Below are 27,565 nucleotides of genomic sequence, written 5' to 3' on the forward strand. Positions count from 1 at the left end.
TACTGCTCCTTCCCATAAAACGTATGTATTATATATGTTAATTCATAGTCCCTTTGAAAATCAATGATCAATGCTTACGATGCTCTTGACCTATTCAAGAATATATGTACTGATAGTATTAGTTCCAAGATGGTGCAAGGTTTTAGACTACAGTATTTGATTTTCCTCACTTTGGAAACATTTTTAATATTCTGAGTGACAGCACACTGAATTTTTTGGTGGGGAATGAAGTTTTTGGTAACACAGAGTCCATAGAGTTAACACAAATCCTCCACTCCAATAAAGACAGCCACTAAGGGTCCTGATTACAGGAGGGTTCATAGCTCACTCCGCTATCTATCCTCTCAAACCTTCATTTTGGTGTCACCTATATCATGTTAAACTGGCATAACTCCTTGTGAGTGGGCACAATGCCAATGTAACAGATGGCTCTGAGCTGGCATGCCAAGAGACCAGTATGTGCATCAAGTTTGACTATTAGAAATGGAGTTTCTATTCAGGAGTGTCGTTCATATAAATATTTTTGCACATTTATAGTTTTTATTTTTAAAATTAATGCCCCAAACAATGCTATACCACACACACACACACACACACACACACACACACATCATTTCACAATTGCTTTACAATTTTATAATTAAACGCTTAGCCAGATTTTGGATATAAACAAATCCAGACTCAATGGCACAGTACTGATAACACATGATATAATCTTTAACCTTATGATAATGTTTCCCGTCTAGCTACCTTGTTAAAGTTGAGTAGATCTTTATTGGTAAAACTAGTATTTGTCATGTTAACTTATGTATTGAAAGAGATTTTTTAAAATTCCTCATCAAATTTATCTAAATAGATGAGAATTATATGTAAGAAATAGACATATAGAAAATATAAAGAAAAAATAAAAATAACATCAAGCATGATGACTTTATATTTTTTTTAATTTTTATTTTTTAGTTTCCCCTGATCTATTCAGCTTTTAAAACTCAATCTGTGATCTGACAAACAAAACAAAACACAATCTTAATAATTTGGGACCCTGTGAAATTTCAAAATTATGTAAGTCTCAAGAGTTTTGGTGTTTTGAAGCCCATAACTATTTTCTAGATTTCTAGCATACAGAATATTAGCAAGTGCATATTTATTCCAAAATTGCAGCAGACAATAGAGGTCTGAAAGCTATACAGGGCCAATCTCCTTCCAGAATAACAGTCTGAAATCAATGATATAAATCACTCCCCAAAAGGAGACCAGGGCCAAGAACAGAGTAGCAAACGAAATGTGTTTTCTAGGGCCAATACCTTCTGGGACAATACCTCAAGCAGGTGATTTTTTACAATCTGCCCTAGTTAAAGCTTCCAGGAAAGAGTTCTTGCCATTCCAAGTAAATAATTATGAGAAGAGAGTAGAACTAACATTTTTGAAGTGACTATTCCATGTTCAACCTTGGGCTATGTCCTTCATGTAAAGTGATCTTACACAACAATCATCTTCCAATAGACAGGATAATCCCCATTTTCCAGATGAGGAAGCTGTGTCTCAGAAGGATTAAGTAGATTGTCCAAGGTCACATATATGCTAAATATTTATAGTTGAGTTCCTTACTCAGATCTGTCTGATTTTTAAAAGTCCACTTCTTTGCATTATATGGGGATGATTATCTTTAGTAGCCTGGCAAATGGAGTAAGATCAATAAGTGGGCTTGGTGATTTACTAAGGGTTTGGAAGCTGTTTTTCATATCTAAAAAAAGAGGGGATCATAAACATCATGTTCCTAAGAACAAGTAGAGCCTACCTACCCAGCAGCCAATTAGCATAGCAGAGAAGCTTTTATTAATGCAGAAAATCTGCTCTTCCCAGAAACCGAATAGTAAACTAATTACTTTCAGGATCTGGAAATGGGAGCATACTACAACTTGAGTAGGATATTTATTTTATTGACCACATTTTCAGCCTGTTGTGTTTCTCCAGTCATTTAAAGATTAATTGGTAAGTATCCAGGACTCTCTTTGATCCTTTAGAACTATAATCATGAAACCCAGGGAATAGATAGAAGTGCAATTAATTGCCTTGTGATACATGAACCAAACTTTAACATTGTAGGATTTTGGTGGTAAAGCTAGATCAACGTTTAAAACTCTCTCTTTCTCTCTCTCTCTCTCTCTCTGACACACACACGTGTGCGCACGCACACACACACACACACACACACATTCATTTGGAAATAAATTATTCCAAAAATTAATTTGCAGAAACAATGTTTGCTGAATACCTTCAGGATTTTTATAGATAATATTCTTCTATTTTCAGTAGAATGTTAATAGATATTTTCTATTATCCTTATTATGACCTTTTTACTTCTGTTTTTCAATAATTCACTGAATCAATAGTTTTATTTAGTCAGTGTTTTCTTTTTAGAAAAAAAAATCTTCCATGGATTCAAAGAATGCTGTAATAAGTTTGATTGTATTCAAGAATGTGAAAGGAGTAACTGTTTCACTCTTAGACCTTGACTCGATTGTATTTCCCTTGCAAAGTGAAATGTGTTTTTTCATGATTTTTTTTTCTTTTAGTTTCATGGTTCATTGCTATACCTGATGCTATTTCAGGGTAATTTTATACAATTTTGTAGATGACTTAAGTGATGTAATGTACTGAAATACACAGTAAGGTGTTTTAGAATCTGTCATTTTCATTTAGAAGAAAAAACACCAAGTATTCGATAAGCATTTGAAAAGAAGTCCAATTCAGAACCCCTAGTGTGCAGAGAAGTTTGATTTACCTGTCTCCACCTCTCTTCCTTTCCTTCAGGCAAACATGGGCTCTAGCTTTCAGAATTCATAATGACCTTTGATTTAAAACAGTTAGTACTAAGTCCTCTGTTTCATTTAAGCGCAAAATTCTTACAGATTTCAGGACCACGTGGTCAGTGTACAATATGTCACTTTATTTCCCCACTGAACATAGTTGATAACAGGCTTTATTTTGTTTTTATTTTAACATAAACTATCCTTTAGAGGTCCTGAATCATTTAATATGAATTTTGCTGTAAAAATCACAGTACTTATTATTTGGGGGTTCTATGTTTCTTAGTGAAATCATAGTTAACTACCAGTGCTTTTAAATTTTCTAAAATAGCACAAATGCTAGTTTTAATCTAGTAGGTAAAATGGGTTGTTTGGAATCCATATATCTTTTCATATTTTTTCATATCATTCAAGCCATTCTCAATTTCCCCTTAATAAAGCTAATCTTCAGTTCTGCATTTAGCCACAGTATGCCAGTACAATTTACATTTTGATTCACCGTAAAATTCATATTATTTCATATTATTTCATTCTAGAGTTCCAGTCGCTTTATTTAATAGATTGTCCTTTGATCTCTGGAGACAATTGCACTTTACTTCTCTAATGAAGCTTGTGTGAATATAGCCAAAGTGAATGTTGCACCAAATGGTAGAAGAACTCCGAAGAGAAGCATGCCCTTCTCTATGGAGGTTGGAAAATGCAGCATAATTCGTTTTTGAGAGTTATCAGGCAGCTCGTCCCCAAATCCCTATTTCATGCCATTATTTTGTTTAGCATTTTAAGGCATTTTGTAATAGTAACATATTTTCAAGGTTCTCTGACTTACTTCTAGCAATCGGTTCAATAAATTAATATGCTCTTTATCCAGCAGATAGATTTTACAATAGGAAAAGAAAATGGTATGCCAAGTGACCTCTTGTTTCTGATATTTTTGGCAAATATTTTTGTCCTCTAATTTGCACTATAATAATTTGTCACTGGCAATCCTGGAAATTGTTTTTCAAGGGGGCTCATGTAGTTTACTCAACAATAAGTAAAAATTTAGCTAAAATCTCACTGGTTAAACCAAATGTGAAAGCAGTCAGTGATTTAAAACTATACTCTGTTATGTGGTTTGAGTGTTGTATTTATCTTTATGGCCTTTATCTTCATAGTTTTATCTATTTTGAGTAAAAGAAGGGATTAAAGTGCAGAGCATGGAGGGAGAAAGAGGAAGTCTAAGCTGTAGATAGAAACTTAGAAGATTTGGTCTATAGTCATAACCAGCATTGATTTATGAAAAGTCCTGTTTTTCGTTAACTATGAATGTCAGAAATCGAAGCTTTCCAACCTCTCACTCATCTATGTTCCCTCTCAAAGCGTTTGCTTGTACCTATAATTACATGTTATCTGTTTAGATCAGCTTGATTCCTCGTAATCAAAAGTGATAGCTAGGATGACAATTTACTTCTAGGATGTCATCATGAGTAGCTTGAGTTCCATCCTATAGGCAACGGAGAGCCACTCAAAGATCTTACTTGAGTGGGAAACAGGGTCAGACTTGTGTTTAAGCCACACATTCTTGCGTAAGTGCGCAGCTCTGGTTGGAAAAGTACAAGGCAGGAAGTAAGGGGATTAGGCATTGAGAGGTGGAGTTGATGGGGTCCGAACTTAAGGTCGCTAGAGGTGAAGGAAAGGAGATTTGAAAGATGTTTTGGATGTAGAATTGGTAGGACTTTAGTGATTGATTGGCTATGAAGAGTGAAGACAATGAGGAATTTAATATGATTCCAGGATTTTGAGAAGATACTTAGACTCATTCAGGGAAATCCATTTCTCAGACCTGTAAATCTGATCAGAAGATGATTGCTAGACCTTTATAGGTTGGCGATATTGCCAGCCATCTTCTCAGACCAAATTCCTGGCTCTTTGTTAAATTTGTTACTAAAATCAGCTATCCTGCTGAACGCTTAGATACCACACTAAAGGAGGTCAATGATATTGGATTTTCCTGATGGGGGTTATAGTTTAAGAAATAGTCAAACAAATTATGAAATGATTGATGGTGAAAATAATTTATATCAGATAAGCTTATTCTACCATCAGTGAGACTTGGCCTCTATTGCTACAGCAGAGTAACTATTTACAGGAATTTGAATGCCAGTCAAAGATACAATCATCATGATCACAATGCATATTGTGGTTTTAAAACAGTGGAGATGGAGGAGTTAGGGGTGCAGTTTGGAAGACAAACAGGTGTAAAGATTTCAAATGATGTGTTTTACAAAGCATGGTTTGATTTTACATACCATCCTGTATAGTGACTTTAAAAATTATTAAATGAGAACTGTAGCCAGCAATGCATGCAAAATATTCATTTCATTGTTGTAAACTACAAAAATACTGCTTTTATGAAAAGAGAATGCCATTGTAGAATTTTAAAAGGCACAGAAATAAAAGGCTCAGGATTGGAGCGATTTAAACAAACTCACTAGAATATAGTAGATGATTAAAATACAATCTATAATTACATTACACTGGTATCAGGTAAGGATAAAAGCCTATAAATACACTGGGGTCAGGGTAAGCATAAAAAATGAAACAGTTATTTGAATAATCTGAGATCAAGTTGCAGTAATTAAAAATGAATGTATTATTCAAATGAAGGAATTAGGTTACAACACTCCTCGTATGAAAATATTATTGTGACAGACTGAAATAAGTTAGAAATGATTTTGATTAGAAAATGGGTAAAGGAATGTAATAACTTTCACTGGGGAAAAATTGACAATCAGGGAATATAAAAAAATTTTTGGCTGCCAGATGGGAGACTAAGAGAGGCTAGCAGTTCAAATGCTTTTTGATATCTTAAACTTGGAACAGCTAAGCTTCTGTTGCTATTTTACTAAATGATTTAATTTCCAAAATCATTCAAGGGTTTCCATTTCTTTCCAAAATTTAGATGTTTGAAAAAAACCTATTTTTTCCTTCAAAAATGTACACAGAACCGGGGCAGGGAGTGGGGGAGGCTGTTATTTATTGCTTTAGCATGTCCTCCAATGAAAGGATGAAAATAATTTTGATTGATCTTATAGCAGGCATCTCCAATAAAATGTGCAATTGCATATGTTCACATGCTAAGAGAAAATTTACCTTAATGAAGGAACAAACACATATTCCTCTCTCTCTCTCTCTCTCTCTCTCTTTCTCGCTCTCTCTCTCTCTCTCTCCATCTCTCTTTACTTTTGGGTGACATTAATTTGTACTGTATTTATTGATTTATACATTTATCCTTCATTACCATTTGTAGAAGCTGCAGTTAAATTCACTTGTATTATCCAAAAAATAAAATGACCTCCTAGATATAACAACATTAATAAAACTAAGTCCTGAGAAAGTAGAAGCATCTGTTAAAAGCAAAATAGATTTTCCACTGTTTTAAGCTGAGAAATGTATAACTATCTCTAGAAGCACAGAATCATCTCTTTATTAATTCACTAGAACTACCTTGTTCCCTCTATTATCTCAGTAACCTACAAGTTTTACTCTCTGAAAGAGGGATATTACAGCCACACTGCTCATGTGAATTACACTTCATCATCAAAGCTCTCTCCCAAATGGGTAAAGATCCTTTATCGAAGTTTACAGTTATGAGAGTCTTCTGGACTTGTTAGACTGCTGACTTGTTTCTGTTATATTCAGCTAATTGAGAAGTTGCATAACTGAGAACTTGGGAGTGGGCAGACTTGGGTTCCATTCACACAATTTAGAATCTCTATAAATTTGAATGATTTATCCCTTGAACTCTTTATTACAATGGATATAATAAAAATACCTACCTTGTAAAATTGTTTGGAAAAAAGTTAGTAACCACAGTTGAAGTCATGAACTACAGATGAAAAGTTACTCTCATGTGAAAACAAATACAGACACACACACACACACACACACACGCACACATACATACACACATACTATATGACCTTTGGAACATCACCTAACTCCTTGGAGCTTGATTTTCTTCATCTCTAACAGATCCAGAAGCCCCCCATGGTTTCTATCAGGAATAAATACTTACAATCTCATGAGAAACATTGGATGGAGTAAGATAAAAATGTACCTAGAGATTTGCAAGTCCTGTCTTATTTCAAAATCTTTTATTTGGAAGGTTGAAGAAAACGTTTTAGCTCAGGTTTCTTTCTGCAAGGATAGTTTGCCGTCTATCAGGAGGTTCATGTTTTGGGTGGATTTTCATACTTTTGTTTACTTTCTATCCTCCAAAACACATATTCACCTACAAAGGAAACATGATCATTTATGAAACACCCATTATCTTACATTTATATTAAAATAAAAGTAGACCTCTTGCATTTCTGCCGAGCTAGACTTAGCTACTCAAGCTACTCAAGATAAAAATCAGGATCTATAATGATTGTATTTTATCCACTGTTTTCCTTTGATTGACTCTCTGATCCTTGCAGGTCCCTTGGAGGCTTTACTGGGACATTTCTGGGCCATGGACAACTTCCTACTATGGGATATTTCAAAGATTCTGATAAATGTTCATCTCTAGCATAAGAATCGTGTCTTTTTCACCTCTCCTAGACTTCCCACTTCTCTCTGACTTTTTATTTTGGAAAGATGGGAGAGGGCTTGTGAGGGGGGCTTAGGTTTCTCACTTTACTATCATTTTCTTTATGTCAGAGCTTAGTTGGTTCTCCAAGACCACAATCATGTAATGAGCCTTGATCATGAACTTGTGTTTTTTATGCTGTATCTCCTTTGTCTGTCTTCCCTCTTATCACTGCTTATAAAACATAACCACAATTTGTCCTTAGCCTGACCCTACCTCTGTTGAAATCCTTTTCAAGCCTTAATTATATCCTGTCTTGACTTTTTCAGTTTCTTCTTCAGCAATCTTCCACTCCCTAATTTCTTGGCTATACCAAAGACGTCAACTAGATCATTCTGGTGGACCCTTTATGTACGAAGGGAAAAAAACACCATAACCTCAGCAAGACGTTGCTTTGTTTCACCTCCATTTTAATGTGATTTAAAGAAAGATCATCTGTTGTACTTTTCTTATGTGTGTTAAAAACATTCTTTCTTTTCCCTTCATAATTCCACCTTCACTTTCTGTTTCCCTTTTTATTTAATTATATTTTAATTTTCTCAGGCTATAGGTAGAATAGATAGCAGACTGATCTTTTTACTCTCCTTGATCTAGTGAGCTTAGAGCTAAAAGAGTGAATCATGAGAATATTGGGAAAAAATTGCAGCAGAGATTTGCAGAATTCCAACATGTTTCCCTTAGCATATCCTAGGTGCCAGTACCAGTGTTCCCCTCACAAAGTACGCTGTACTAGTTCTCCTATGATGTGAGTTTGACTATGTAACACAACGCTCTGGAAGACAGCCAGAGAGATGAGCTACGGCAATGGTGCAGTTTTGTAACACCTAGAGTGCGGGTCTTTGAACTTACGAATGCTTTTATAAAAGAAGAAGAAGGTTTTATCTCACGGAAGTTAACTGAAAACAAAGTCATGTGAGTTTATGCTCAAAAATTTATTTCTCTTCTGTTTCTAAATTTTGTTAATGTGGCAGCTCATGACCAAGGATTCCGCCCCCAACCCCCACATTATTGTGAATAAAATAAGACCTCACAGTAAGTGTTTAAACAATATTGCACAATAATTTATAATTTCAGGTCTTCCCATTTATAACTCAACCTTAGAGGACACATTATTTTGTTATTTAGATAGTAAGTAAACTCTTCTGTTCTGCTGAATAATACCTTGGCTACTCTAAGCTATTAAACCACAAAGCTTCATTTAGAAATTCAAGACCAAAATGCAAGAGTAAAGCATTCTAGGCATCTGTTTGCCAAAACAAACATCAAGCAATCAAGGGAGCAAATATAGCAAAACAAACAACTCACAGAGAGGAAGGTGCAGCTTAGACATAGACTTAGGTAGCTGTGGAGAACTGAAAAGAATATCACCCACTAAGAAAGGCATAAAGCAATGCCAATCTCCTTATCTTTCCTCTAGGGAGCTATATCTAGATGACTTTCCTGCTTCTTGCTGTGCTCACTCCTGGCCTTCCTAGGATGCAGATGCTCAGGTGTGAAGTATATTTTTGACCTGGGACCTGAGTGTTGATAAAGGAAGAGAAATATGTTGAAGTTAACAGTCATAATATTGTCCAAGTCAGTGTTTCCAGTGAACTTTTTGATAATCTTTATGACTGAATGTAAAATTATTCTCTGTCACTCCTTCCTGTACACTGATTTTTTTTTGAACCAACTTGTTATGCTGTATTTGAAGAGAACTTCCTCTGAAGAGGATCCCCACTGTCTTCTTTTTCTTTTTCCTTTACTTAACACTCATACCTAGAGGCAACTAATGATATGGGATATAAAACATGAACCTATTTTACAAAATCCTGTCACAACACCATCCAAATAACAGGAATCTGTGAAACAGTGAAAAGAATTCTCTCTTTATTCTTAAAGGTACTGATAACAGCACATTTTTTCTATAGCTGTTTGTATCTATTTCAGGATGAAGACAGTGTATCTTTGTTAATCCTATTGGAAACAATGGTGTGCTCTTAAGTGTAGCACTGACCCTTTTGTGCAAATTAATGCATAGTAAAATTTATCATTCCAAACTGCACAATGATGTGCAACAGAAGGCCATACAAGTCTTAGAAAAATTAGCTGGCCCTGGTGTTATTGTCACACAAGCAAAAATTTGAGATTTTGCCGTTCATTCCCCTAAGATCACCCACTCATCTGCAACAGCCTTGGCAGAAAGCCACCCTGCCTTCCACGCTGCCCTTCCTAACTGAACTGTGAAGGGCCGACCTTGAAAGACAGATTTTCAAAGCACAGGGCAGAGCGAGGACTCCCTTTTTCTGTTTGTGGAGTTACAATGACTTGGAGCCCCATTTCTTCCTTTGAAATTAGATGATGTGCTATTATGTTGACTGAGCACTTGTTTTTAACTTCCTTTGTTTTACTAATGCTAATATAATTTGTGAGAGATGCTAATGTTCTTAAATGGTAATAAGATTATGGAGTAACTATATTGTGCATCTTCTACAAATACATGCTTTAAGTGGTCCTCACAAGTGATGGTGGAATACAACATGATGTTTATTACACACAGTCCCATGGAGGTTTTCAAGACCACTTTCCATTTGCTTTCATGGGACTTTGCCTAGAAATTCAACAACTGAAACCTTAAAGGTTAAGACCACTGTTAAGCAGCCATATAATTGGGACTGTGGTCCAGAACTTCCACTTAAGAATGGCAAGGGTTGAGGGTTGAGAATGTAGTGTGATGATGACTACCTTTGTAAATATGCAAGGCAGAGTTAAATTCAAGTGAGGAAAAGCACTCAGTCCATGACAAAATCACAGTAACAGATGGGAGAAGGTGAACATACAGGGATTTATAAGGATGCTCAGGTAAAATTTCTTAAACGCTTTGTCATTAGAGGAAATGAAATACTGCTAGTTATAGACACACCCAGTGATGACTGAAGAATAATGAAGTTTTAAAATTCAGAGCAAAGACTTTCCCTGCTTGAAGGAGGAGAAAGCAGGCAGGGGTAAAGAGGAAGGAAAACAGAAGAATGTAACTTCAGATGGACTTTGTAAAGGGTTACATCAGTTTTCTATGTATGATAGTCTCAACTGTTCAAACCTGTTGTTGTTTTCCTCCTCAGCACACATAATTCCCCTTAAAATTTAGAAGCAGTATATGTGTCTTAGTGCAAATATCTGTTCAAAGAGTTTTATTATAAGATGACTTTAAAATATCTGTGATGCAGGTTATGAATCCATTCAAAAATAAGATTTTTGCATCCTTCATTTAATAAAGCAAGGTGGTAAAAAGTAAAGGAATGGAAACTGTCTTATTTTAACCAGAAAATTTAGCCCTCGTCACTTGGTGAGTTTATGTTATACTCCAGGAACCCAGGCTTCTGTTCTTATCCTGTTTCAGAGGGGAAAGTTACATCTTTATGCTTCGTTATCTTGTCATGGGCACGTGAGTTGAATGCAGTGCCATTTAGTTGAGCATTGGAGGATAGTCTGTAAATTACGACGAAGTTGTTTAGTCAGTTAACATAAATGTTTGGGGATTACAAACCTTGGTGTAGCAACTTAACATTTAAGGTAGAATAGAATTAAATAAATAAAGCCCACATTCTCTTTTCTTCTGGCTGACTTCAAGGAATGCACTGAGCGCCATCTGCTGGTTGTTACTTTTTCAAAACTATTTTCTTACCAAACCACTGTCATTTGAAATTGACCCTAGGTATATATACCAACATATAAAGGGAGCTTCATGAAGAAAAGGAAAGGGCATCTACGTATACTATAAATAGCCCTTATTTCACATGACAGTGTTTTATTTTAAACTGTCATATAATAATTCAAAATTTGCCTTAGGATAGAAATCTAGTAACCTTTCAGATAAGGAAAGGGTTGAATTTCCATATTTTAGAATAGACCATTATGAAAGTTTTAGATCTAGAAGTAATAAGCACAGTATTAAAGTTTTCTGGTTTTACCTAAATCATGATATGAAAATTTTCATTTGGAGTAAAAAAAATAATTTTTAAAAATAAAATAAAAACCTTTCAGCTAAGGAATGGATTGAATTTTCATATTTTAGAATAGACTATCATAAAAGTTTTAGAAATAGAACTAATTAACTACACTATTAAATTTTCTAGTTTTATCTAAATCATGACATGAAAATATCTATTTAGAGAAAAAAGATAAATAAAATAAAAAACAAAACCCCCCACCACCATTTCTATGTGAATATTTTGAAGCAGCCATTGAACATGGAAGTTTGACCTTAGTCGTCTTTAAACCTTAAATTGAGTTATATCATATTATAGATTTTTGGTTACTTTTTGTAAAAGACATAAGTCAACACAATGAAACACACTCACTCATACTCCATATCTTCTTTATTAATTAAAAATAATCTCTATGACCGAAGAATTTCAAAGCCTGGAAAGCTAGGATGAGAAGGAAACAAAATGTTTCTAGAAAGAATTAGACTTCACATAATTAGTGTCTGACAATTTTCATGTTGTTTAAAACTATGGCAAATCTTTGTCCTAATATGTCTCCGAAATTCAAGGAACATAGTCACGTGTGATTTTGCCTGCATTCAGGTCCTCCATAATCTATGCAGAAAATTAGACCCATTGTTCCCCATTAGCTTTCCTCCCTAGACCGGGCACAATAAGAAAATGGTGCCTGTGTGCCACTTCCACTGTTCCTCCGGTAGGCAATTACTAGTTCTCTTATATTTAACAGTAGATTGTAAAGAAAAATGATTACTTATGCAGAAGCTCTTAGAAAAATGAAATAAAAAACACAAACATCAATTTGTAATTATATGTTATAATTAAAAAGCTTGACACCTATTGTTATCCCCAGAATTTGAACCTTAATAACAGGTCTTGGTCATTGTTCATCGTAATAACGTATCCTGTGGTCTCCATCAGTGGAATTACTGAGCTCTGCTGGAGAGATAACATGTTTCCTGAAAACAGGAATAACTTGACAAAAGGAACTTTGGGCAGCAAAGGGACATGAAAAGAAGTATAGTATTTTTAGTTTTAAAATGTCAATGTCAGGGAAATTTGTGTGTTTAATATTGTGGTTTGTAAAAATAAGTAGGATATTTTGTAAAGAAAAAATTCAGATAAATATACTTAAAACTTAGTAAACTTTTATGAAGGCATAAGATGATGTTGGTTGTTCAGAGATGGTTTCCAGAAAAATACAAAGCACAGAAATTTAACCCTTTTTCCTAGTTTCTTTCTTCTGTAGCAGCATCTGGTCAGCAGCGAAGGGGCAGAATTTCTTCTAAGAAAAGAATTTCTGGCTGTTTGAACTTACTGATGCTCAAATCCAGCTTTTGGGAGGAGAAACCTCTAAGTGCTTGAGAGGGACTCAAAGATGGAAGCCACCCATCTGTGGTGGCAAACTGAGGCCTGCAAACACAGGGTCCTGCCAGCTACTTAGCACTTCCACTCCTTGGATCCACCCAGCCCTTCACTCTCCCTCTGTGGCAGTGGACACTTTTAAACTGACTCCTTAGAGAAGTTTAATGAGCCTCTTGGAATTAAAAAAAAAAAAAAAAAAAAGCAAAACAAAGAAGAGTAATAGAAATGGACAAGCTGACAAAGGAATAGAGAGGTTCATTTTCAGCTTGGTGCTTGGGGGGTTTTCATCAGGATACTGCAATGGATATTGCACAGAGAAGTGGAAGGAGAAAGAAAGAAATTAGAAACAGCTTCCTATGATGAACTTGTATAATTTATTCCTCTGCAGAGCAGCAGGCAGAGTGTTTCATTTCCCTCCCTCCCTTCTTCTTTTCCCCTCCACCTAATTTCAGTGCATTCCCAGGCTAGTCAAGAATGAAAATTAAGCATACCCAACACACAAGTCGTAATGAAAGTGTGGAATGCAATCAGATTATTCATAAGCTTACAAGTTGTGTATTTTGGTGGAGATTTCCTCCCTTCTGCTCCTGATTGCTGATGAAGAATGGTATTTTAATAGGCAGATGGTAAAGACAATTACAGTTAGGGGCTCAGCTGGGAGTTACATCAGTTTATTGCAAATTATTAGTTGATAAATGCTTTTGTTTACAAGCAGAGTCTTAAGCAGCTTTGTAATCAGTTTATCAGCTGCAGGCGAAATTTTGACAGCTCGCCTTTGGGGTGTATGTCACCTCTTGGCTGGTCATTTAAAATCATGTTGGTCAGGGAGCCAGACAGTCAGATGGCTACCTCAGTGCCCCACCGCAAGTTTCCGCAAAGCACTCAGGGCACAAACCCCAGAGTGCTGATGAGACTTCATGCACAGGCCTTTTCCTGTGGAAATCCCATAAAAACAGCTTTTCTGTTTGACTAAACCCAAGGCAGGATACCTGAGCCCCATGGCCTCCAACACATTGATTCAGGTTTTCCAGAAAGCTCTGAGTGCTTTTTATTTACAGGACAAAACTTTCTAAGCTTATGCTTCAGTAGAAATCTGGGCCTGATGACAATGACTCTGTTTACTTTCCCGAAAGAGGCTTCATGAGCTTCTTAAAAAAGAAAGGAAATTGTCTTAATAAGGAGACATTTTCTTACAGGAAAAAAAAAAAAAGTACTGTGGAAAGAATACAAGGTTTTTCCCCAGGAACCAAAAGTCTAGCGGGGATCTGTTACAAGCTTGGGCCAGAGAATGCCCTCTTTGAGAAGAGGGGAGTTTAGGGAACACACCGGTTTAACCAGTCTGACTTTGCTTTCCTTTTCTGTGAAATGGAATGATAGTACTTCCTGTTTGCCACAGCTAATTATATAGATTAATGAGGCTGTTCATGTTTTTTTGTTTCTAAGTTCCGATCAGACCTATATATTATCTGTTGAATTTACATTAAGTAATAAAGGATATAATATTTGAAATGACACATAAATCACAGATTCTACTTTAAGCTCATTTCCAAAATATTTGCTAAAAGAGGATACTGTAATTTAGTAGTTTTACAATATAGCGTGGCCAAGATTTACTAGTTTTTTGCATTGGTGCAAGGACATGGTTTATAACCTGATGTGTTCAAAGATATGTATACTTGAAGGAGTTCACTGCATTATTCATAGCCTATAAACAATTCTTATTTATCTACTTTTACTTTCCATTCTAACCAAGTAACTTTTGTGAGCCTAGTCAAGACAAAAATAGTCAAATAAATAATCATATACAATAGCTCTTAAACTGGTTATTTTTGTTTGTAGCTACTGACTATTTATATGCTTTTATTTCCTGGTATTCAAGGAAACCTTACTAAGTGAATAGGGAACTAACTACTGAAGTCGGAAGCTAGGTTTCATAGCCAGAAATAGATATTCCATATCCTATAAAATATTGACATAATACAGAAAGTTCTTTGGAAATATGACTTCAGCTGATACGTTTTAAATTATATATAACATATATGTAAAAGCAGAATCTTCTCTTAGTCTTAGAAATATGGCTGAGCATCTCTATCCATTTATCTCCCTGCTTCCTCTTTCTAATTCTGTCTTGGTTACTCAATTAAAGTCCTGAAATCATCAGAACAGAAACTGACCACATGGGTTAGTCAAGTTTGTAATTTTAAAGTTGGGTTGACATAAGCTTATGGAAAAACATTTGGGAGAAAACCAGAGTGCAGTTTTTATCCAACTCCCACATTCAGCACAAGTATTTAGGTCCCAATTTTCCAGTTCTTAAGCAATTAAATGTTCTATTGAGATCAGAGGAAAGGCTGCTTACAGAAGAGCTGAAGAACAAAAGCCTTGATATCTTAAATTGTAAAATGTGTTTTAACATAAAGAGCATAAAAAGTTTGCGTTTTCATTTTCTATAATCAAGTTAATGAAGGATAAATAGTGTATTTGGCAAATAGTTTCTGCCATTTGTCCATTCCTCTTGATTGGAAAAGGCAAAGAATAATTTTTTAAAAAATCTGTCCTCTCCTTTGGTCCAAATACAAAAGGCACACTCCAGAGTTGCTGGTCAGGTCTGACTTTCTCCCTTCTCCCAAGAACTGCTAGGATGTTCTATAAAAACCTGTCAGGAGTGCCAGTATGGGAAAGTTGAATGCCCCCAAATGCCCTGCATTGCCTATATAGTACAAATGAAAAAACATTAAAGATCATTTAAAAACAGGAAAGACCTTTTGCAAAATGCTTTGATTTATTGCTGTGTGTTGTGCAGATCTTTATCAATTATTTTACTCTATTTTATTCAAAAACTATTGTAAACTATGAGTTGGCATGTTGCTGCATACGAAAAAAAGGCATTAATCAACTCTAAATAAACAAGTGGATAGATCTATCTAACAACTATGAAGTAGTTAATACATTTATAAGCAATTTTATTATAGAAAGGAAGGCTAAAAGAGTAGTGCTTAATTATCTGGACTCCTCTGTGCTGGGCTCCCTTTTGATTGTATTAATGAAGCAGCTGGCCCATTGTTTCCCTTTAATTCCTCTATTGTTTTAAGAATATGTCACAGCTCTTTATTCTTTTATCAGGTGCTGTGCAGGAGGATCCACACAATACCTCATATTCCTACTGTATTTGCCAAGGCACAAAGAAACCTCCAAAGCGGTTTTCAAAGAAGGGGCACCCATAATTTATAAGTTCTATTCCTTCCACTACTCCACTGTCAAGAATTTCAACAGTATTGGATTTGAATTCATTATAAAATTTGTATTAAGCAATGTGGTTACATATAGATATATGTCCTGTGTTAATGCCTAGACCCTGAGATCTGGGCATTACCACATGCGATGTTGGAATGGGACAGTTATTTAGCTTTTAAAGAATTTTCTCTGACCAATCACTTCTCAGTTATGAAAAAAACAGATTTCAGAGGGAGGTATCATGTGAGATTTCTCTAATTATTTAGTAAAAATGAAAGAAGTTAATGACCAAACAAGTATTCCGCTTTTCTCCACCTCCAGAAACATGATACCACTCTGTGTATGTCTGCATGTGTGTGTGTGCATGCGTGTGTGTGTGTGTTTGTGTGTTAAATGGCCTATTCCCCCAGAGAATGACTTTAATTTTACTTGAATGTGCCTACAAGAGACCATGATTTACTTCACAAGCCAATGTGTAATCTTCATTAACTAAGTGCTTGTCATCAGTTGACCATCTTTTTCCACGGTACGTGGAGGAGATAGACTTTTTACATCAATGCAGAAATATCAGTCTACATCTTAAGGAAGCAAAATGCTGTAGCAATTTAGTATATGGTATAGAATATTTTATGCAAGAGCTATTTTAAAATGCTGGTTCCGTTATGCATAATTACTTTTTCTCCAAATTTTTATGAAAACCACAAAAATTACCTATGGTAAAATAATCTTGAGAGCCTGATTCACAGAAACTGTCATCCTTTTTTTTTTTTTTTTTTTTTTAAACACATAACATGTTTTTTCTTTGTTTTTTCCCTATTAAATATCTGTATTTTGGAGGATGGTTTATTGATTTTCCCCCTAGAATTTCTAGTCTAAAAAAGAGAAATGAGACTTAGTGACGATGCTATGCAGTAAAAGTCATTAACTAACTTTTAAATGTCTTTAGAAAAGCCATTAGAATAACTTGTTATTTTAAATCATCTATTTCCTTTTGTATTGTTAGTGAGGATGTATGTGGTTTGTTTGCTTGTTTGTTTTTAGCTTAAAATAAAGTTTCACACTGATATTCCCATCTATTGCCTGAGGCTCCTTATCCTACTATATATTGAGGCAGAGTAATACAAAATCTAAATGTGATTTAATTGGTTCAATTTGCTATATATTTTTATGCTAAGCTTAGGTCCATATCTTGATGAGCCCCCGTAGTTGTGCTAGAGGTTTACAGCTTCACATTCCTTGCTTTTCCTTATTTTTATGAAGCAGGCGTCTATCAATCACACAGATAAATTAGAAAGAAACATGTATAGACATAACACATGGAAAAGATTTTTCAGCGTGCTATGTAATTATTAACCTGATTTTTACCATTGTAAGAAGCCATGAATTGCAGATAGCATGGATGAAGCTAGAAGCTTTTATTCTGGATACGTTTTGCTTATACAGAACTCTATAGGTATGGTCGAACAATATAATTGAAGCTTTGTCAGCTCTGTAACCTAGCAACAGATAATACTGTTAGGTTACTGAATTGCTCCTGGTTGACAAGTAGGGAGTATTTTTGTGTTTATCATGTTTGCTAATGATGGGATCCTTTCCAAAAGGCTTGTCTTAATCTTAATTAGAGTTTATCAGCAGAGGTCTGCATGACATTGTGCAGAGACTGATTTCATAAATAATAAAAAGTGCAAGTGAAAAATTTGGCAGGATGGGAAGATATTTAAGGCCACTGCTTCTAGTAACAGGCACATGAATTTCCAAAATATAATCGAGTTTGAACTGTGACTTTATTCTTTATTATCAAAACTTGTAGTACACTTCACTGCGGTTTTGACAGCAATTATAAGAAAAATTTATAAGCTTCCTGTTAGAAACCGTATCTGGTTGCACAAGAACGTTGATCATAAACATTACTTAGAACAACAAATATATGCTTTTTCAAGAATGTCAAGGTCTTAGTAGTTATTCCTTTTCATGGAACCATGAATAAGTATTTGTCCTTTATTTGTGAAGGGAGTGATATTGTGAGTAGGAAGACTGAGGAGAGTGACTATGTTTGCAGCATAAGAGACAAAGAGAGAATCCTAAAATAACCTTTCCATTTGGTGGAAGCGAGGAAGGTATCAGATAGCTGCTTCAGTGCCTGATGTCATTTGATAAAGATTTCATGCCCATGCAAGAGGAATGTGATTTTTTGCTCTAGTTTGCACAATATGATCTTTCCACAGTTTTGGAGGATGCATTACTATTGATCATTCCTAATAATAAAAAACATCACTTCAAAATAATAAAGAATTAAACATTGTAAAATTAAATATAATTGACAAATTTACCAATTTCCTCACTGGCTTATTCAGTTGAAAGATGACGCTCAGTCATTACATCATTGTTTATCCACTTCCTTCACCATTTCACTTATCATTCCTACAGTCTTCAAACACTGCAGGAAAAGGAAACATTCAAAGCTAGTTTCGCCGGGCGCAGTGGCTCACGCCTGTAATCCCAGCACTTTGGGAGGCCGAGGTGGGTGGATCACCCGATGTCAGGAGTTTGAGACCAGCCTGGCCAACATGGTGAAACCCCATCTCTACTAAGAATACAAAAAATTAGCCGGGCATGATGGCGGGTGCCTGTAATCCCAGCAACTTGGGAGGCTGAGGCAGGAGAATCGCTTGAACCTGAGAGGTGGAGGTTGCAGTAAGCTGAGATTGTGCCATTGCACTCTAGCCTGGGCAACAAGAGCAAAACTCCGTCACAAATAAATAAATAAATAAATAAATAAAGGCTATTTTCAAGTGTCATTTTCTGAGTTTCAAAATGGACATCTTCTCTACCGAATTATCTGAACACTCCTGTGAAATATTTGATCATCAAGACACTTTTTTGTTTATAGAGCTTAACTCTTTCTACACTATATAAAATGCAGATAGTTTACTCCTATGGCAGTTATTCTTTTTTTTATTATTATTATTATACTCTAAGTTTTAGGGTACATGTGCACAATGTGCAGGTTTGTTACATATGTATTCGTGTGCCATGTTGGTTTGCTGCACCCATTAACTCGTCATTTAGCATTAGGTATATCTCCTAATGCTGTCCCTCCCCCTCCCCCCACCCCACAACAGTCCCCAGAGTGTGATGTTCCCCTTCCTGTGTCCATGTGTTCTCATTGTTCAATTCCCACCTATGAGTGAGAACATGCGGCGTTTGGTTTTTTGTCCTTGCAAAGGTTTACTGAGAATGATGGTTTCCAGTTTCATCCATGTCCCCACAAAGGACATTAACTCATCATTTTTTATGGCTGCATAGTATTCCATGGTGTATATGTGCCACATTTTCTTAATCCAGTCTATTGTTGGACATTTGGGTTAGTTCCAAGTCTTTGCTATTGTGAATAGCGCCGCAATAAACATACGTGTGCATGTGTCTTTATAGCAGCATGATTTATAGTCCTTTGGGTGTATACCCAGTAATGGGATGGCTGGGTCAAATGGTATTTCTAGTTCTAGATCCCTGAGGAATTACCACACTGACTTCCACAATGGTTGAACTAGTTTACAGTCCCACCAACAGTGTAAAAGTGTTCCTATTTCTCCACATCCTCTCCAGCACCTGTTGTTTCCTGACTTTTTAATGATGGCCATTCTAACTGCTGTGAGATGGTATCTCATTGTGATTTTGATTTGCATTTCTCTGATGGCCAGTGATGATGAGCATTTTTTCATGTGTTTTTTGGCTGCATAAATGTCTTCTTTTGAGAAGTGTCTTTTCATGTCCTTTGCCCACTTTTTGATGGGGTTGTTTGTTTTTTTCTTGTAAATTTGTTTGAGTTCATTTTAGATTCTGGATATTAGCCCTTTGTCAGATAAGTAGGTTGCGAAAATTTTCTCCCATTTTGTAGGTTGCCTGTTCACTCTGATGGTATTTTCTTTTGCTGTGCAGAAGCTCTTTAGTTTAATTAGATCCCATTTGTCAATTTTGACTTTTGTTGCCATTGCTTTTGGTGTTTTAGACATGAAGTCCTTGCCCATGCCTATGTCCTGAATGGTATTGCCTAGGTTTCCTTCTAGGGTTTTTATGGTTTTAGGTCTAACATGTAAGTCTTTAATCCATCTTGAATTAATTTTTGTATAAGGTGTAAGGAAGGGATCCAGTTTCAGCTTTCTACATATGGCTAGCCAGTTTTCCCAGCACCATTTATTAAACAGGGAATCCTTTTCCCATTGCTTGTTTTTGTCAGGTTTGTCAAAGATCAGATAGTTGTAGATATCTGGCAGTATTTCTGAGGGCTCTGTTCTGTTCCATTGATCTATGTCTCTGTTGTGGTACCAGTACCATGCTGTTTTGGTTACTGTAGCCTTGTAGTATAGTTTGAAGTCAGGTAGCGTGATGCCTCCCGCTTTGTTCTTTTGGCTTAGGATTGACTTGGCGATTCAGGCTCTTTTTTGGTTCCATATGAACTTTAAAGTAGTTTTTTCTAATTTTGTGAAGAAAGTCATTGGTAGCTTGACGGGGATGGCATTGAATCTATAAATTACCTTGGGCAGTATGGCCATTTTCACGATATTGATTCTTCCAATCCATGAGCATGGAATGTTCTTCCATTTGTTTGTATCCTCTTTGATTTCATTGAGCAGTGGTTTGTAGTTCTCCTTGAAGAGGTCCTTCACATCCCTTGTAAGTTGGATTCCTAGGTATTTTATTCTCTTTGAAGCAATTGTGAATGGGAGTTCACTCATGATTTGGCTCTCTGTTTGTCTGTGATTGGTATACAAGAATGCTTGTGATTTTTGTACATTGATTTTGTATCCTGAGACTTTGCTGAAGTTGCTTATCAGCTTAAGGAGATTTTGGGCTGAGACAGTGGGGTTTTCTAGATATACAATAATGTCATCTGCAAACAGGGACAATTTGACTTCCTCTTTTCCTAACTGAATACCCTTTATTTCCTTCTCCTACCTGATTGTACTGGCCAGAGCTTCCAGCGCTATGTTGAATAGGAGTGGTGAGAGAGGGCATCCCTGACTTGTGCCAGTTTTCAAAGGAAATGCTTCCAGTTTTTGCCCATTCAGTATGATATTGGCTGTGGGTTTGTCATAGATAGCTCTTATTATTTTGAGATATGTCCCATCAATACCTAATTTATTGAGAGTTTTTAGCATGAAGGGTTGTTGAATTTTGTCAAAGGCCTTTTCTGCATCTATTGAAATAATGGTGTGGTTTTTGTGTTTGGTTCTGTTTATATGCTGGATTACATTTATTGATTTGCGTATGTTGAAGCAGCCTTGCATCCCAGGGATGAAGCCCACTTGATCATGGTGGATAAGCTTTTTGATGTGCTGCTGGATTTGGTTTGCCAGTATTTTATTGAGGATTTTTGCATCAATGTTCATCAAGGATATTGGTCTGAAATTCTCTTTTTTGGTTGTGTCTCTGCCAGGCTTTGGTATCAGGATGATGCTGGCCTCATAGAATGTGTTAGGGAGGATTCCCTCTTTTTCTATTGATTGGAAAAGTTTCGGAAGGAATGGTACCAGTTCCTCCTTGTACCTCTGGTAGAATTCGGCTGTGAATCCATCTGGTCCTGGACTCTTTTTGGTTGGTAAGCTATTGATTATTGCCACAATTTCAGAGCCTGTTATTGGTCTATTCAGAGATTCAACTTCTTCCTGGTTTAGTCTTGGGAGGGTGTGTTTGTCAAGGAATTTATCCATTTCTTCTAGATTTTCTAGTTTATTTGCGTAGAGGTGTTTGTAGTATTCTCTGATGGTAGATTGTATTTCTGTGGGATCGGTGGTGATATCCCCTTTATCATTTTTTATTGCATCTATTTGATTCTTCTCTCTTTTCTTCTTTGTTAGTCTTGCTAGCGGCCTATCAATTTTGTTGATCTTTTGAAAAAACCAGCTCCTGGATTCATTAATTTTTTGAAGGGTTTTTTGTGTCTCTATTTCCTTCAGTTCTGCTCTGATTTTAGTTATTTCTTGCCTTCTGCTGGCTTTTGAATGTGTTTGCTCTTGTTTTCTAGTTCTTTTAATGTTAGGGTGTCAATTTTGGCTCCTTCCTGCTTTCTCTTGTGGGCATTTAGTCCTATAAATTTCCCTCTACACACTGCTTTGAATGTGTCCCAGAGATTCTGGTATGTTGTGTCTTTGTTCTCATTGGTTTCAAAGAACATCTTTATTTCTGCCTTCATTTCGTTATGTACCCAGTAGTCATTCAGGAGCAAGTTGTTCAGTTTCCATGTAGTTGAGCGGTTTTGAGTGAGTTTCTTAATCCCAAGTTCTAGTTTGATTACACTGTGATCTGAGAGACAGTTTGTTATAATTTCTGTTCTTTTACATTTGCTGAGGAGAGCTTTACTTCCAACTATGTGGTCAATTTTGGAATAGGTGTGGTGTGGTGCTGAAAAAAATGTATATTCTATTGATTTGGGGTGGAGAGTTCTGTAGATGTCTATTAGGTCCACTTGGTGCAGAGCTGAGTTCAATTCCTGGGTATCCTTGTTAATTTTCTGTCTCGTTCATCTGTCTAATGTTGACAGTGGGGTGTTAAAACCTCTCATTATTATTGTGTGGGAGTTTAAGTCTCTTTGTAGGTCACTCAGGACTTGCTTTATGAATCTGGGTGCTCCTGTGTCGGGTGCATATATATTTAGGATAGTTAGCTCTTCTTGTTGAATTGATCCCTTTACCATTATGTAATGGCCTTCTTTGTCTCTTTTGATCTTTGTTGGTTTAAAGTCTATTTTATCAGAGACTAGGATTGCAACCCGTGCCTTTTTTTGTTTTCCATTTGCTTGGTAGATCTTCCTCCATCCCTTTATTTTGAGTCTATGTGTGTCTCTGCACGTGAGATGGGTTTCCTGAATACAGCACACTGATGGGTCTTGACTCCTTATCCAGTTTGCCAGTCTGTGTCTTTTAATTGGAGCAATTAGCCCATTTACATTTAAGGTTAATATTGTTACGTGTGAATTTGATCCCGTCATTATGATGTTAGTTGGTTATTTTGCTCGTTAGTAGATGCAGTTTCTTCCTAGCCTCGATGGTCTTTACAATTTGGCATGTTTTTGCAGTGGCTGGTACCGGTTGTTCCTTTCCATGTTTAGTGCTTCGTTCAGGAGCTCTTTTAGGGCAGGCCTGGTGGTGACAAAATCACTCAGCATTTGCTTGTCTGTAAAGTATTTTATTTCTCCTTCACTTATGAAGCTTAGTTTGGCTAGATATGAAATTCTGGGTTGAAAATTCTTTTCTTTAAGAATGTTGGATATCGGCCCCCACTCTCTTCTGGCTTGTAGAGTTTCTGCCAAGAGATCAGCTGTTAGTCTGATGGGCTTCACTTTGTGGGTAACCCGACCTTTCTCTCTGGCCACCCTTAACATTTTTTGCTTCATTTCAACTTTGGTGAATCTGACAATTATGTGTCTTGGAGTTGCTCTTCTCGAGGAGTATCTTTGTGGCGTTCTCTGTATTTCCTGAATCTGAATGTTGGCCTGCCTTGCTAGACTGGGGAAGTTCTCCTGGATAATATCTTGCAGAGTGTTTTCCAACTTGGTTCCATTCTCCCTGTCACTTTCAGGTACACCAATCAGACGTAGGTTTGGTCTTTTCACATAGTCCCATATTTCTTGGAGGCTTTGTTCATTTCTTTTTATTCTTTTTTCTCTAAACTTCCCTTTTTGCTTCATTTCATTCATCTTCCATTGCTGATACCCTTTCTTCCAGGTGATCGCATCGGCTACCGAGGCTTCTGCAATCTTCTCATAGTTCTCGAAACTTGGCTTTCAGCTCTATCAGCTCCTTTAAGCACTTCTCTGCATTGGTTATCTTAGTTATACATTCATCTATTTTTTTTTCAAAGTTTTTAACTTCTTTGCCATTCGTTTGAATTTCCTCCCATAGCTCAGAGTAGTTTGATCATCTGAAGCCTTCTTCTCTCAACTCGTCAAAGTCATTCTCCATCCAGCTTTGTTCAGTTGCTGGTGAGGAACTGCGTTCCTTTGGAGAAGGAGAGGTGCTCTGCTTAGAGTTTCCAGTTTTTCTGCTCTGTTTTCTCCCCATCTTTGTAGGTTTTTCTACTTTTGGTCTTTGATGATCATGATGTACAGATGGGTTTTTGGTGTGGGTGTCCTTTCTGTTTGTTAGTTTTCCTTCTAACAGACAGGACCCTCAGCTGCAGGTCTGTTGGAGTTTGCTAGAGGTCCACTCCAGACCCTGTTTTGCTGGGTGTCAGCAGTGGTCGCTGCAGAACAGCGGATTTTCGTGAGACCGCAAATTCAGCTGTCTGATCGTTCTTCTGGAAGTTTTGTCTCAGAGGAGTACCTGGCCGAGTGAGGTGTCAATCTGTCCCTACTGGGCGGTGCCTCCCAGTTAGGCTGCTCGGGGGTCAGGGACCCACTTTAGGAGGCAGTCTGCCCGTTCTCAGATCTCCAGCTGCATGCTGGGAGAACCACTACTCTCTTCAAAGCTGTCAGACAGGGACATTTAAGTCTGCAGAGGTTCCTGCTTTCTTTTTGTTTGTCTGTGCCCTGCCCCCAGAGGTGGAGCCTACAGAGGCAGGCAGGCGTCCTTGAGCTGTGATGGGCTCCACCCAGTTCGAGCTTCCTGGCTGCTTTGTTTCCCTAGCAAGCCTGGGCAATGGCGGGCGCCCCTCCCCCAGCCTTGCTGCCACCTTTCAGTGTGATCTCAGACTGCTGTGCTAGCAATCAGCGAGACTCCATGGGCGTAGGACCCTCCGAGCCAGTTGCGGGACACAATCTCCTGGTGTGCCATTTTCCAAGCCCGTTGGAAAAGCGCAGTATTAGGGTGGGAGTGACCCGATTTTCCAGGTGCCGTCTGTTACCCCTTTCTTTGACTAGGAGAGGGAACTCCTTGACCCCTTGCACTTCCCGAGTGAGGCAATGCCTCGCCCTGCTTCGGCTGGCACACGGTGCGCTGCACCGACTGTCTTGCACCCACTGTTTGGCACTCCCTAGTGAGATGAACCCAGTACCTCAGATGGAAATGCAGAAATCACCTGTCTTCTGCATCGTTCATGCTGGGAGCTGTAGACCGGAGCTGTTCCTATTTGGCCATCTTGGCTCCCTAAGTTTTTTGGCAGTTATTCTTAACTAAGGAAGCAAACCAAGCCCTCCAGAGAGCTTCTAAAAAATACTGAAGCCCAAACTTCAGTCCCAGAGACTGATTTGATGGTTCTCGGATAGGGCCCCAAATCAGTGTTGGTTCCAAGTTCCTCTCGTGACTGTATGGTGAAGTCAAGATCGCCAGTCAGTGCTTTATGGTTAGGTCGAATCTTGATGCCCTTTTTAATGTCCAGCTAAACTTGCAATTTAAATAAGGAATTGGGAAACTGCTGCGTTTGTATTTTATATTAATAATTGAGCTTAATGTATGTGTAGTGCTTAGAACACTGCCTGGCACATAGTAAGTGCTTTCTAAGTGTTAGCTATTTTAATGAGGTTAGTCACGTTACAGGATAACTTGGAGTCAGCCAGGCATGGTGGCTCACACCTGTAATCCCAGCACTTTGGGAGGCTGAAGCAGGAGATCCCTTGAGCTCAGGAGTTCAATACCAACCTGGGCAACATGGCGAAACCCCATCTCTACTAAAAATACAAAAGTTAGCTGGGAGTGGTAGCACACGCCTGTAATTCCAGCTACTCGGGAGGCTGTAGTGGGGATCTCCTGAGCTGGGAGACGGAGGTTGCAGTGAGCTGAGCCGTGACTGCCACTGCACTCCAGCCTGGGTGACAGAGTGAGACCCTATCTTAAAATAAAATAATAAAATAACTTGGAGTCACTTCCACATCACGCATAAATTTTATTCTCCATATTGTAGCTATGCATTTAAAAACTCTAATAACTATGTAACCTGCCTAATGCTGCTTCATAAATTGAACCACCATATTCTTCCTTCAGAGAGAACTGTGCCAATTATTCAAACTTAGTAATGAAAGTAGGAGTGTTACAGAGTGAACACCAGATGGCGCCATGGCTTGGGACACCTAGTTTTTCATATAAAATCTGCCTTATTCAAATCCCATCTCCCGTATTTCCTTCTCATCCTCCAGTTCCCCTCTAGCTGTGTGACTTTGAACAACTTACAGTTCCAGCATCATGATCCCACAGTAAAATGAGAATCAATGAAAGCCACCTCACTGCTTTCTTGGGGGAAATCAATAAGATAATTCATGCAAAGCTTTTAGCACAGTGCAGGTGTGTAGCACATAGTAACCACTTAATAAATGTGTGATTATTACTGTTATTAGCACATGATGATGGAAGCATAAAAAGATGCTCACAACTGGATGATGATAAATATTTAGTCTAAGGCTGTCATTTGAAATGATGTGGTAATGAGATTTTCCAAGCTCACACAGTAGTAACAAAGTCAGGACTAAACTAAACTTTCTCACTCACCAATAAAGTGCTCTTTATAGTTCATCTTTGCATTGAGGACAAATAAATTTTCCTTGATTTCAGGTGCCACCTGTTCTTCACTATTAGTGTGTAATTCCTTAAAATAAGAACATTTACCCTTGAATGGCAGTGTAAACAAAGTTGTAACAGTTTTATCAATGAAGCGTATAGTTGTCCCTCAGTATCCATTGTGGATTGGTTTCAAGACCTTCCTCAAACACCAAAATCTGAGGATGCTCAAGTACCTGATATAAAACTTTATTGGTTTTTTACTTGTATTATTCTTCATTATTGCAATTTTGGGTAATATTTTTATCTAGTTTGATTGAATCCAAGGATGCAGAACCCAATGATATGGAGCATATATTTACATTGCCATATGTCCACCCAATAATTTTACAGAATTCCATTTGTTTTCATATTAATATACCATTAATATGGATTAGTGTATTGAAAATGCACTTGCTTCAAGTTTGGGGCACATTAAGCATACTGCTTCTTATGAAAGCCACAGAAAACATCTGTTTAGACTCCTTAAATTTCATCTCTATAGAGAGTCAACAGGAACACTCCACTGGCACTGGAAACACAGGCAGAAACTCAGATCAATCAAGTAACTAGGAACTAAATCGTTCAAAAATGTTCAGATCTATACAGGTTTCCCAAGTTTATTCAAATGAAAAGACTTAATATGGCCAAATAAAGTGAACTCCTTCTTAGCAGCAACTTCATTTCACTAGGTACTTGACTTTCAAATGGGGTTTGTTGTTAAATAGCTTTGCTAGGAAAGTCAAGAAGGAAGAAGATCTTATGCCTTGTTTTTTTATGTTTTTTTTTTTTTGGTTTTCCTAAAATCATCTCATATGAAGCCACTTTATAAAAGTTATATTCTTATTCTTAGTTATGGCTAAAAATTTTTATGCCAATGTTCTAGGTTCACAGATGATGTTTTTGTAGTGAAAAAAAATGTACCCTCATTTTTTCTCAATTTTTAAAATTCTGATAAAATACACATAACATAAAATGTAGTATCTTAACCATTCTCAAGTGTATAATTCAGTGGTGTTCACATTGTTGTGCAACTATTACCACCATCCATCTCTAGAGCTCGTTATCTTGCCAAACTGAAATTCTGTTTATGCT

General features: G+C 37.0%; 1 protein-coding gene and 1 long non-coding RNA gene across 6 annotated transcripts in view; one reads left to right on the forward strand and one right to left on the reverse strand.

Moving 5' to 3' along the window:
- ZFPM2 (zinc finger protein, FOG family member 2) overlaps positions 1–27,565 on the forward strand; it is a 480,290-nt gene that overhangs the window by 437,586 nt on the left and 15,139 nt on the right. The gene's annotated exons all lie outside the window — the stretch shown is intronic.
- LOC105740264 overlaps positions 17,565–27,565 on the reverse strand; it is a 290,190-nt gene continuing 280,189 nt past the window's right edge. The window contains exons 4-5 of the long non-coding RNA XR_001116309.2: positions 26,423–26,519; positions 17,565–18,441 (exon numbers count right to left, since the gene is read on the reverse strand). This is a non-coding gene — a long non-coding RNA (uncharacterized LOC105740264). The remainder of the gene's footprint in view (positions 18,442–26,422; positions 26,520–27,565) is intronic.

The sequence above is a fragment of the Nomascus leucogenys genome, chromosome 16, assembly GCF_006542625.1.
Source record: "Nomascus leucogenys isolate Asia chromosome 16, Asia_NLE_v1, whole genome shotgun sequence".
Taxonomy (NCBI): domain Eukaryota; kingdom Metazoa; phylum Chordata; class Mammalia; order Primates; family Hylobatidae; genus Nomascus; species Nomascus leucogenys.